This window comes from Talpa occidentalis, unplaced genomic scaffold (assembly GCF_014898055.3).
Source record: "Talpa occidentalis isolate TD23 unplaced genomic scaffold, MPIMG_talOcc4v2.1 talOcc4.7, whole genome shotgun sequence".
NCBI lineage: Eukaryota > Metazoa > Chordata > Mammalia > Eulipotyphla > Talpidae > Talpa > Talpa occidentalis.
The window spans coordinates 31,363,650-31,375,199 of record NW_023605083.1 but is presented as its reverse complement, the minus strand read 5'-3'; positions in this window follow the sequence as shown (position 1 = coordinate 31,375,199).

Genomic DNA, 11,550 nt, shown 5'->3' with positions numbered 1-11,550 from the left:
TACTTAGGCAGGCTCCTAAGAAGCTTTATTGCAGTGAATTGCATATATACTATTTGTGCACTCAAAATTACTTTTAATCTAGAAAAGGTACCTTTTATATAAAACACTTGAGAAAATTTGAATTTACAAGATACAGACCTAATCTGAACAAATGCAATATTGGGTCTGAGAATAAAATTATTCTGGTTTGTATGCTGGCAGTTGGAGCCAACTCCAATGTAAATTCTGGCTCAACTAATTTTATCTCCCTTCTCTATAATATTTAGGATTGCAAAGAGGAGAAAACATTGTATGAATTTTCTTTTTTTTAAAGATTTATTTATTTATGCATATGAGAGCTGGGATACAGGCCAGAGATGCAGGGTAGTGAGAGGATTCACCAGAGAGTTGGAATCAGAACAGGCAGACTGACTGAAATACACTGCTGAGGAGAACAGTGGGCGAGACAGGAGAGGTTTGCTTTGCCATGTGGGTCGCTCCCTGGCTGGCAGGGATTGAACTCGTACTGCAGAAGCTGTGGATTGCTTCATAGTGCAGTGCTTAACCCTTTGCGCCACCAGGGAGGCCTGTATGATTTCTCTAATGTTGGGGAGGGGAATTAAAATTAACTAAAAATTTTCATTAAAACTTTCAAGCTATCTCTCTCCAACATTTAACTTCAGAAGCCAACAGTGTTTGTCCAGGAGTTCTTGTCTGTGTGCCAATAAAATAAAGGTCAAGATGTACCAGCAGAGAAGAGTAAAACAAGATAAAGATAGAAGGTACAACAAGCTGAACACTGTCTCACATATTGGTGTACTCTTGGTTTCAAGGTTTCAATTTTGAGGAAACATGCTTTAATTAAATTCCAACACATTATTGATAATCTAACTGGAAGAAACAAGTTTTATAGGTCCTGTCTTAGCTCTTGCCTCCTCTCCAATAAAGCGAATCTAAAACAATGGCTTATGTGTGAGCAGTTTATTTGGGAATGTGATCACAGGTATCAGGACTGAGGAACAAGAGAATGAGAGGAAATAAAAAAGGAGAAGCAATACTAATATCATTTAGTATTATAGAAAACTGGTCACTTCACTTTTCAATAATCATCTTAAAAGCTAAATAATGTCTAGAAATCATCTCTCTACTAAAAAGGACAGGGCATTTATCCATCTGCTTCTATCTCCCACCCTTCTACATTGTACATGCCTGAGAACAAAGGAGTTCCCATAAATCGCCCATGATGTGATATTAGAAGTTATATCCAGGAAGTTACAGGCACTTAGTTTGATTTTGAGGCTTTGAGAGGCAGTGGCAAGGTGCCATGAGATTCACCTGCCTAATGACATTGGGAACCTGCAAAAATCAGTTGCTGCAATAAGTGGTTAGAATAGAAAGTATGGCCAGGTGATTTAAAACAACAATCAAAATGTGTCCATATTAATCAACTTCCATGGATGAAATAGATGACTTTCTATAAGAGATAGTTATTCTTCCAATCTGTCAAGTCACCAACAGAATAACTGTCAGGAACACAGTATTATACTTGGAGATTTATATACCTAAGGAGCTGGGTGGCAAGGGGAATAACGCTTTGCTCTTGGAATTTTAGTATTATTTTCTTGGGAGACTACTGATAGACTCAACAAAATGAAACTTTAAGCAACTTTGTTAAGTCAACTTAAGCTGAGTTTGTCCCACATATTCATTTATTAAATGACATTGCATTTTCATTAAAATTCTCTTCTGTGCTGTTTATTTAAATCAACGTATTTGATATTGAATAGTCTATATCAATTTCATATCTGAGTCACAAAGCATCTTTGAAGGAAATAACTAAGCCCTAGCAAGAGGAAAATTAAATAAATAAAGGAAAAACAAAACCAAATAGTAATCCCAAATGCCTCAGTTTCATAATTAATATAAACAAAAACATGTTTAATCTGCTCTCAAGTGTAAATAACACCAACAGCATTTTCACATCTCACAAATGTAATTTGGGAAAATATTTCACAATAATAAAGGAGGAAAACAAGTTATCACAGCATGTTTCATACTTCAAAAACAGTAAGTTGTTATAACTTTAAGAAAGGCAATTCAGAAAACTTAAGTTACAAGAGAAATGAAATCAGCTTGACTTGTCAAGAAAAATTGTAACAATGGCTCTATTTATTATGTTATATGATACCTTTTAAAAATCCAGAGAAATGCTAATTAAACATTTCTCCTCTTTCCTTCTCTGTCAAAAGACAAAAATTATTGCAATGGAAAAAATGTGTATATTCACATTAATTTGAAAGAATGACAAATTGAGTTAATAGTTACTATCATTATTACTAGTGATTGATTGCATTTACTGGGATACTTTTGGAGAGAATTCAGCAAATATTACCTACTTCCAACCCGCCAGTAATCTAGAGACTTGAATTCTTTGGCATCCAATTCCAGTAAACTGCTTTCATTAGAAACAGTCTTAAATAAAATTGCTTCTGGTAATTTTAATGATTCTTTTTGGACTGTCCTTCGTCACTATGTGCTTTCTCTAGTAAAGAAAGTCATTCCTTTACCTACACATGCCCTGCATAGCCTGTCTTCTGATGAAGCTCCCAGACACTGGAATTGCCCTTCTCATATACCATCTCCAAAGGATTTTGACTGATAATTTACAATAAGAAGTCATCATGATGATGATGTCCAAACACTTGGACTCTTCTTTCATTGACAGGTGGGGTCTGTTTTCCCTCCTCTCAAATCTAGGCTGGCTTCTTCCTGCTTTAGCCAACAGACAACAGTGGAAGTGATGTTTGCCAGATCCAGATCTACTGTTTAAGAAAACTATGAGAATTGGCTTGCCTGTAAGAGCCCTGAACACCTCATGATGCCAAACTATTACATGAAGTATTCCACTGCCTTGTTGGAAAGAATGCAAGAAGGCCTGAAACTATAGGAAGAGAAAGAAAGCTTTAGCTATACCTAGCAAGATATTAGGTCTATGGGTGAACCATCTTGCATACTGCACAGAAAATTAGTTTCCAGTTACATATCACCATGTGATCCTAATCAATATCAGACAATGCACAATAATTGCCCAGAAGAGTCTGCTTGAATTCCTAACTCACAAGGACATGGACATGATAAAAAAATGGTGAGACACTAAGTTTTGGGATAGTTTGTGATTCATTATAGATAGGCAGAAAAAACAGATTGTCTTATTTTTTCCATATCTGACTAATCTACAGAGCACTTTCAGTCTAACATGGAGGAGGGACTCTTGTCATTGCCGCTGTTATTTTTAGTATGTATGACTTGACTTCATTTTTGAGATATTCCCAAAAGACGTAGAACAGAACCCAGAAATGCATGCATATCTTATATTCTAACACAAAAAGTTATCATTAAAAAAAACTTCTCTAAAAGTTGACAATATCTAGTCTCTGCTTGTACATTCGAATGACTGGGATATTTCTATCTCACAAAGTAAGCCCAGTCTTTATCATGAAAATGCTTTTGCTTAGAGTGGAAAAGAGGGATTCACAGGTCAAATGTTCCTGAAAAACACCGAGGCAGGAATTCCTACATTACTTCTTTTGGCCCAATTTTGAATTAAGACTCCTGGCTCAGGGTTCCAAAAGAATCCAACTGGCTCAGTTAATCTATCTTTGGGCACAGCATTTTAGGACAAACCCTGTCAATAGGCAATCAATCAGCCCACAGTCTACTCTCCCTAAGTAAAGTGACCACCCCGGTCAAATCAACTCTAGCTGTAGAACTAGGTCATGTGCTCCAGAACTTGACTGTTTATGATAGTAGTATACAGAAGCAGACAATTTCTAAGGAGGCAAAAATCAGGACTGGAAAGTATATCTGATATATTTTTCCCCATGCATACCTTTAATACTTCAAAAGACTTATTATTTACCAGTACTCATGATCTGCTTGTCTCTGATAGAAATCTTCAGAGACCAATCAACAGATGGAAAATTCAAAAGCTATTTTAATACAGAAAATCCAATCAAAGGAATTGTTACCAAGATCTTAGGAAATGGAAAAAGCAAAATGGAACACCACCAAGATAGCACATACTAGTTAATGTAATCAATACCCTGTCACTGGGGGATACATGAAGAGGACAGAACTATTAGAATTCAGAAGCTAGTAGGAGATAGCTAGAACTCAGACCTCTAAGGAGAAGGTGTAGCTTTGCTAGAGTTAATACCTTATAAGCTCGAAGAGGGAATTATAGGACTTGGAACACATACCTCTGCCAAGGAGATGTCCTGAATATTGCTAAGTTACTGCAATGGAATGGATGAGAACTGCAATAAAAGTAACTAATAAAATTATGTATAGCTATAATAATGGAGTTATTACTAGATCATTATATTCATACCATATATATTGTGGCACCCATGGCCTTACTGTAAACTTACACTGACCTTCCAATCAACTCAAGGACCTGTTCTTTTCTTAAGAATTCCTACTGCACTTGGATTTTCCCAACCTTTGTTAGGTAGGTACAATTTAAAATCAGGTGCTAGAGTACAATATATCCACAAAAATGTTTATGCATAATTTTGGTCATTCTACCAAGGTTTTGTTTTTTTTTTCTTCTCTCATTTTTATTTTCATTTCCAAAATACATACCGTCTCCCCTAACTGAATTTATTTAGAACAGCTTGGTGTTCACTGTTTGAAGCCTTAACTACCTTACATCTTATAATAATTTCTCTTCATGTATTTTATGATTACAAATAAAAAAAGTTGGGGCCTCTCTGGTGGCGCAAGGGGTGAAGCACCACTCTATGAGGTGGTCCACAGCCTCTGCAGCATGAATTAAATCCCTGGCCAGCCAGGGAGTGACCCACGTGGTGAGGCAGACCTCTCCTGTCTCACCCAATGCTCCCCTCAGCAGTGTGTTTCAGTCAGTCTGCCTTTTCTGCTCCCCACTCTGTCTCCGGTGAATCCTCTCGCCCCCCCACACCTCTAGCCTGTGCTCTAGCTCTTGTATGCATAAATGGATAAATATTTAGGAAAAAAAAATAAAAAAGGTTAATGAGATGTTAAGTCATTCAAATGCTTCTGATAGTTTCCTTAAAGTGGAGCTTTTCTAACTTGTTATTTTCACTTCCAATCACAAATATATTTTGTGGTCTCCTTACCTTCTTTTAACAAGTCCGCTCTGACTCTTAGTACAATTTAGCATTTGTGCTCCTCGTTAGTCTTCCTCTGACTAGCTACCCTTATACCAACCTATTTATTATTGAAAACAATTTTTTTTTCTTCTTATTCTGTAAAGGGAACAAAAAGAATTCTAACCAGGAAGATAAGAGCAGGAAAACCTCAGTAAAGTTAGGTGAGAAGTTAAGGCTGGGTGCTTGAAATTCAGAGTACAGACATTTAAGCAGGGCATTTAACATGAATGATCTGAGTAGTTTTTATTTTGCTCATTTGTGCACCAAACACATCTGGAACGCCACGGATTCTCTTATTTAACTGGTTTGTGCTAAGGCCTTGAACTATGTATAATACATTTTGTTTGGAGGAAAAGTTCCCAGGTGATTCTATGCATACCCAAACCATAATTTGTGAGTATCTTAAATCACTCTTTGCAGAAAACTACTTTCTCCATATCTAACCTCAAAATAACCCTAATGAGCTATAAAAAGCTCAAATTATATCCGAGTGATTCTAAATAAACCTTTCAATCTTGGATCATAAAGAAAATATGTCTCTGAGAATAACTTCCTGCAACAAAAAATATTAAATTGGAACCATTTTTGTTATTACTATGTATTCTTCAGTGTTATTTTGGCATAATAGTTCAAAACTTAGTGATATTGGATGGGCAAGTGATTTGAGTTCTCAGTTTATTCATTTATAAAAAAAGAATGAGGGCCTCCCTGGTGGCGCAGCGGTTGAGCGCTGGGTTGCGAATCTGCCCGCAGCCTCTGCGGGGCCGGTTCGATCCTCGGCTGCTCCCCGGCCACCGGAGGAGGGTCCCACATGGCGCGCAGACCTCTCCTGCCGCCCGCTGCTCCCCTCAGCAGTGTACTTCGGTCCTTCTGCCTGCTCTGCTCCCCGCTCTGGCTCTGGTGAATTCTCTCACCCTCCCGCGCTTCTGACTGTACCCAGTGCTTGTATAAACAAAACAAACAAACAAATTAAAAAAAAAATAAAAATACTTTATTAAAAAAATAAAAAAAAATAAAATTTAAAAAAAGAATGAAACAATACTTCTAGATTGGACACTAAATAAGAAAAAATTATGGAAATGATACATACTTAAGAAATAGTAAGGGGGCCTCCCCTGGTGGCGCAGTGGTTGAGCGCTGAGCTGAGAAGCTGTCCGCAGCCTCTGCAGAGCCGGTTTGATCCCCTGCCGCCAGTGAGGGTCTCACATGGCGTGACAGACCTCTCCTGCCATGCCCGCTGCTCCCCTCAGCAGTGTATTTCTTCATCAATCTGCCTGTTCTGTTCCCTGCTCTGGCTCTGGTGAATTCTCTCACCCTCCCATGCTTCTGACTGTACCCAGTGCTTGTATGTATAAATAGATAGATAGATAGATAGATAGATAGATAGATAGATAGATAGATAGATAGATAGATAGATAGATAAATAGATAGATAGATCTTTAAAAAAAAAAAAAAAAGAAATAGTAAGGGCCTCCCCGGTGGCGCAGAGGGTTGAGAGCGGCGCTGTGAGGCTGTCCGCAGTCTCCTCAGTGCCAGTTCGATGCCCAGCCAGCCAGGGAGAATCCCATATTGCAAGGCAGACCTCTCCTGTCTTGCCCACTGCTCCCCTCAGCAGTGCCTTTGGTCTGTCAGCCTGTTCTTCACCCCGCTCTGTCTGTAGTGAATCCTCTCACCCTCCCGTGACTCTGGCCTGTACCCCAGCTTTTGTATAAATAAAAATAAATCTTCAAAAAAAAAGAAATAGTAATTCCTTGCCTTCTAAATAAATAGAACTGAAGAATAAGACATCCTGTTTTGATTATTTAATGACTGTGTTAAGTAGCAGGCAATACAGAAGCACTGAAGAAACAGACAGCACTATTATAAGATTGTCACCCAAGATTCGAGTCTTATGTGAAATGGTAACTAAGCCCCTTCTCTGAGTTATGTTATTATCAACTCCCCAGAACTCCTCACTTTGGGCATTTTAATTAATACTACCCATAAGACAACACCAATCACCTCTGTCACTGGGAAAACAATGCAACTTATTTTCCCAGTCATTTCTGGCTTAGGTTGACCACAACTCTGGTCTTAATCACACATCTATGAATCACATGTCTATCACTGTTATGTCCCTGAGAGACAACTGTCCAGGATTAGAAATGCCACCTGAGCACAAAGAGCTAAATACAGTGTTAACTTGAATACACCAGCTTCTTAGTGGTTCTTGGTCTCACTAAAGCCAAACTAGTGTCTCATAAACCACAGACATCAAGTCTAGGAAATATCTAAAGAAACCAACAGGATCACCTTGAATTTTTCTAATGCATGTTGGGTATTTCTTTACTGCTTACTTTTTGAGAGGACTTAAACAAAACAAGATAATGAAAGTCACAATGACTAATATTTTAGCATTTACTCATTCCTAATTTAATCTCTTAGTCCTCATCAAAATTTTGTGGGTGGAAATTTAAAATAATACAGTTGTTTTGGAAAAATTTGGCAGTTTGTAAAATGTTACAGTTCAAATTACCACATGACCACAAAATTCCCATATGAAGTAATTCTACTGTAGAATTTGACTCAGAACATGAAAACTGAACAAAAATGTTGATAGCAAAATTATTCAAAACAGTGAAAAAGTGGCAACAATCCAAATATCCATCAGTGATGAATGGATAAACAAAATATATTCCATCCATACAACAGATTATTATTTAGCTACATAAAGGAATAAAGGATTGCTATATGCCAGAATGCACATGAACTTTGAAAACATCAGACTAAGTAAAAGAAACCAGTCACAAAGACCACACATTATATGATTTCATTCATATGAAATACACACATAGGCAAAACAAATCTGAAAGACAGTACATTGGTGCTTACCCAGGGCTGGAGGTAGAGAGTAAGATGTAGGTAATGAATAGTGATTGCTAGTGGATACGATGTTTATGGGGTGTGATGAAAATGTTCGAGTTAGATTTTGCTGATCCTCATACAATACTATAAACATTAAATACTGAACATTTAATACTTAGCTATTTTATTTAAATTGGTGCACTTTAAATTGGTGAATTTGATGGTATGTTAACTATGAAACAATAAGACTGCTTAGAAAGACAAAACCTTGTTGCCACCCAAGATGCCATTCTCATTGACACAATGAATAAAATGAACATTCAAAAGATAATTGTCTTGTTCAAGTCTGAAATTATAAAATTGGCTGAAACAGAACTCAGCCTCTACCATTCAAGTTTAATGTCATTTCCTATTTATAAGCATTTGCTTCATAAAATGGGGGCCAAAGCTTATTTACAGAGACTACTTGGACTTTAAAGGGTTTTCAAAAGATCACCTGTGAAGAGAAAATCAGAGAGTTAAAGATTCAGAGTTAGAGATAAGAGAATGACAATTATAATCATTTTGAATTATTTCTAATGATGTTCTGGAAAAAGAGGTAGAATTACTTTGCTTTACTGCAAAGGACAAAACTGGACTCAAACAGTATAAAGCTTGGGACTAGACAGAGAAGTTGTGTTGAAACCATAGGGTTAAAAACTTGTCAAAGAATGAATTTTGAAACAGTCCCACCTAAAACACTGGGAAACATACTTGACACCTTTAATCTACCGTGGATTCATCTGAATTAATTCAATATTTTTTTACATCATTCTTAAATAAGTAGGGATGTTGCTTGGGTGGTCCTTTAGCAAGCACCCAGAAAGTATGAGGCGTGCTTGGCGGGAGAACCAGGCATGCCCACCCAGGTTCCACCCAGTTTGCAGATACTGTCAATCCAAATAGTGAAGGTAATTTCTTTCCTCTGTTAATATGCTTAGAAAAAAGTACATGCATGACCTTGACCAAATTAACATGATGGTTGGCTCTCAGAGATCTAAGCAGTCCCCTCAATTAAAACAAATAAAAAGAGTAAGAAGAGGAGGTATAGGGTCAAAACATCAGAAGCTATCTTTGCACAAACAGTCCATGTTGATAAAACGTCACTAAAAAAAAAAATCACACATTAAATCTAGGAAATACCACAAAACCTAGATGATCTGGATATCCTTTAAAATCAGTATTATTTCTTTTACTATCTGGTTTATGGTTAGAATTAAGCACAATAAAATAATCATATAAAAGAGAAAAAAGAGCATACTTTGATTACTTATGACCTTGTACTGTACAAAAAAAAAAAACAACCACTAAATGTGAACCCTCTCAGATTCCTAATCCAGACACAATCTTTCCCCAGGTACTCCATGCTTGCCTTCCCTATAGATGAACAGGACTCCTCTGTGTTGAAATGGATTCTTTCATGTTGTGCTTCCAAATCCATCTTCATCTCAAAGGAATTCTTCTTCCATTTCCCTATGGGTGAGAAACTCATTTCTGTGTACCTTCATACTCAAGCCACTCTGAGTATGCTAGACTTAAACGGCCTGCTCAGCCACCATTTTGATTAAGTGCAGTTCTGAATCCCAATACAAGGTCAGAATAGCCCAGTTAATCAGTTATATAATCTAAAAGAATGTAATATACCAGACCCTACACAGCTCCTTTCAAATTAAACAAGAGCAGGATACATGATGGCCCTGGAACAATGGGTATACATCACGAGGTATGACCAGGAATGCAGGGGGCATGAATTGGTCCATCAGTCAATGCTGGGCATTGACTGATCATGTGACCCAGAGACTGAACAGTGGAATGTCTTGTTGATAAGATTGGAATCATAGCCAGGGGTCTGGGGTATGGTTCCCATTACAACATGGGTTGTCAAGCAGATGAAAATATAAGATCAACAGACTCATGTCACCCTGAAGCCCTAGATGAGATAAGCACATTTTCAGTTTTACCTACCCCTTTTCTCTTTTTTCTCCTACCCCATGTAATTGATGCTGTATGATTATTCTATCAATAGGAAGGCCAGGATCTTGCTCTTTGGCAGCATCTTGCACTGCACAGCTTGCTCCATGACTCCTGTTTGTCAGTGCGGTGTTGTCAATGCAACACCACTCAACAATATTTACTTGTCTTCACTTTCATATCATTCTTCATATCTTTACAATATATTCATTAAGATCACTAATAATGTTCTCATTTTTTTAACTAGTCTCTTTATAAATTTTTTCTCCTTAGATGCTATAATACCAGGTTCCTCTCCTTCTTGTACAATTCTTGTATATTGTTTTCTGGTTCTTTCTCCACTGCTCACAAGAAGATGGTGACTTCCCTGGATTTCATCCTTCTTTTCCACACTACCTAAGTTCTGCCCTTCAAAACTGTTTACACTGTCACCCACCAAATTTTCCAGAACATCAACCTGAGACATTCCGAATTCCTCTTTTCTTCTTTTACACCATGCAGCCAACTGAACCTCAACAACTAGCAGTTCAATTTCTGAAACAAATCTCCAATATATTCCTTTTTTTGTATAGACACTCTTACAGGATCTGATCAGACCACATATGACCATTACAAATGTTTTCTAGCTTCAAGTCTTACCTTTCTTCAGCTATCATTCTAATCTATCCTTTTACACTGTTGCTAGGGTAACATTTCTAAAATAGATATCTGGGGGCCCCCCTGGTGGTACAGGGGTTGAAGTCTCAGTGCTATCAAGCTATCTGCAGCCATTGCAGCATAAGTTCAATCCCAGCCAGGCAGCTGCCCAACATGGCACAGCAGACCTTTCCTGTCTTGCCAGCTGCTCCCCTAAGCAGTGTATTTCAGTAGATTGGCCTGTTCTGATCCCCACTCTGTGTCTGGTGAATCCATTCACCCCCTGTACCCCTGGCCTAGATAAAATAGATAGCTGATCATGTTTCCTTGTTTCCTTTTGATACTGCCCAGAATTTTTTTTTTCAAATGCATGAGTGGTACCATTCTAAGTGCCTGACAGATATCAGTTCATTTAATCCCTACATAAGTCTTGAAGTAACATTTATCAATGTTCCCATTTTACAGATGAAATAACTGAGACACAGAAAATAAAATAATTTGTCTGCCATCTAATAAATGGTAAGGGGGTAATTCAAGCTAAGGCAGATTGGTGAGAAAATCTAAGCTCCTAATCACCACTTCAAGCCTGAAGCCTGTGAACTATAAAAAGGCAGAGTTCCATGTTTTATTCATGTTTGTAACCAGTACCTAGCAAATTACGTGCCTCATGGCTAATACTATTACTGTATGCTGAGTTCAAAGCCAAGTTGCAATAAATTCTAAATATATTTTCCACTGATATTGATTTATGTATTCTTCAATAAGATCAAGACAAATGTTTTATATAATTAAATTTAAGCATCAATAGAAATATTTTTAAATATTTTACAGTTGCAAGAGACTAAAAATATATACATACAGGTATTAGTCACACCACAGTAAAAATACA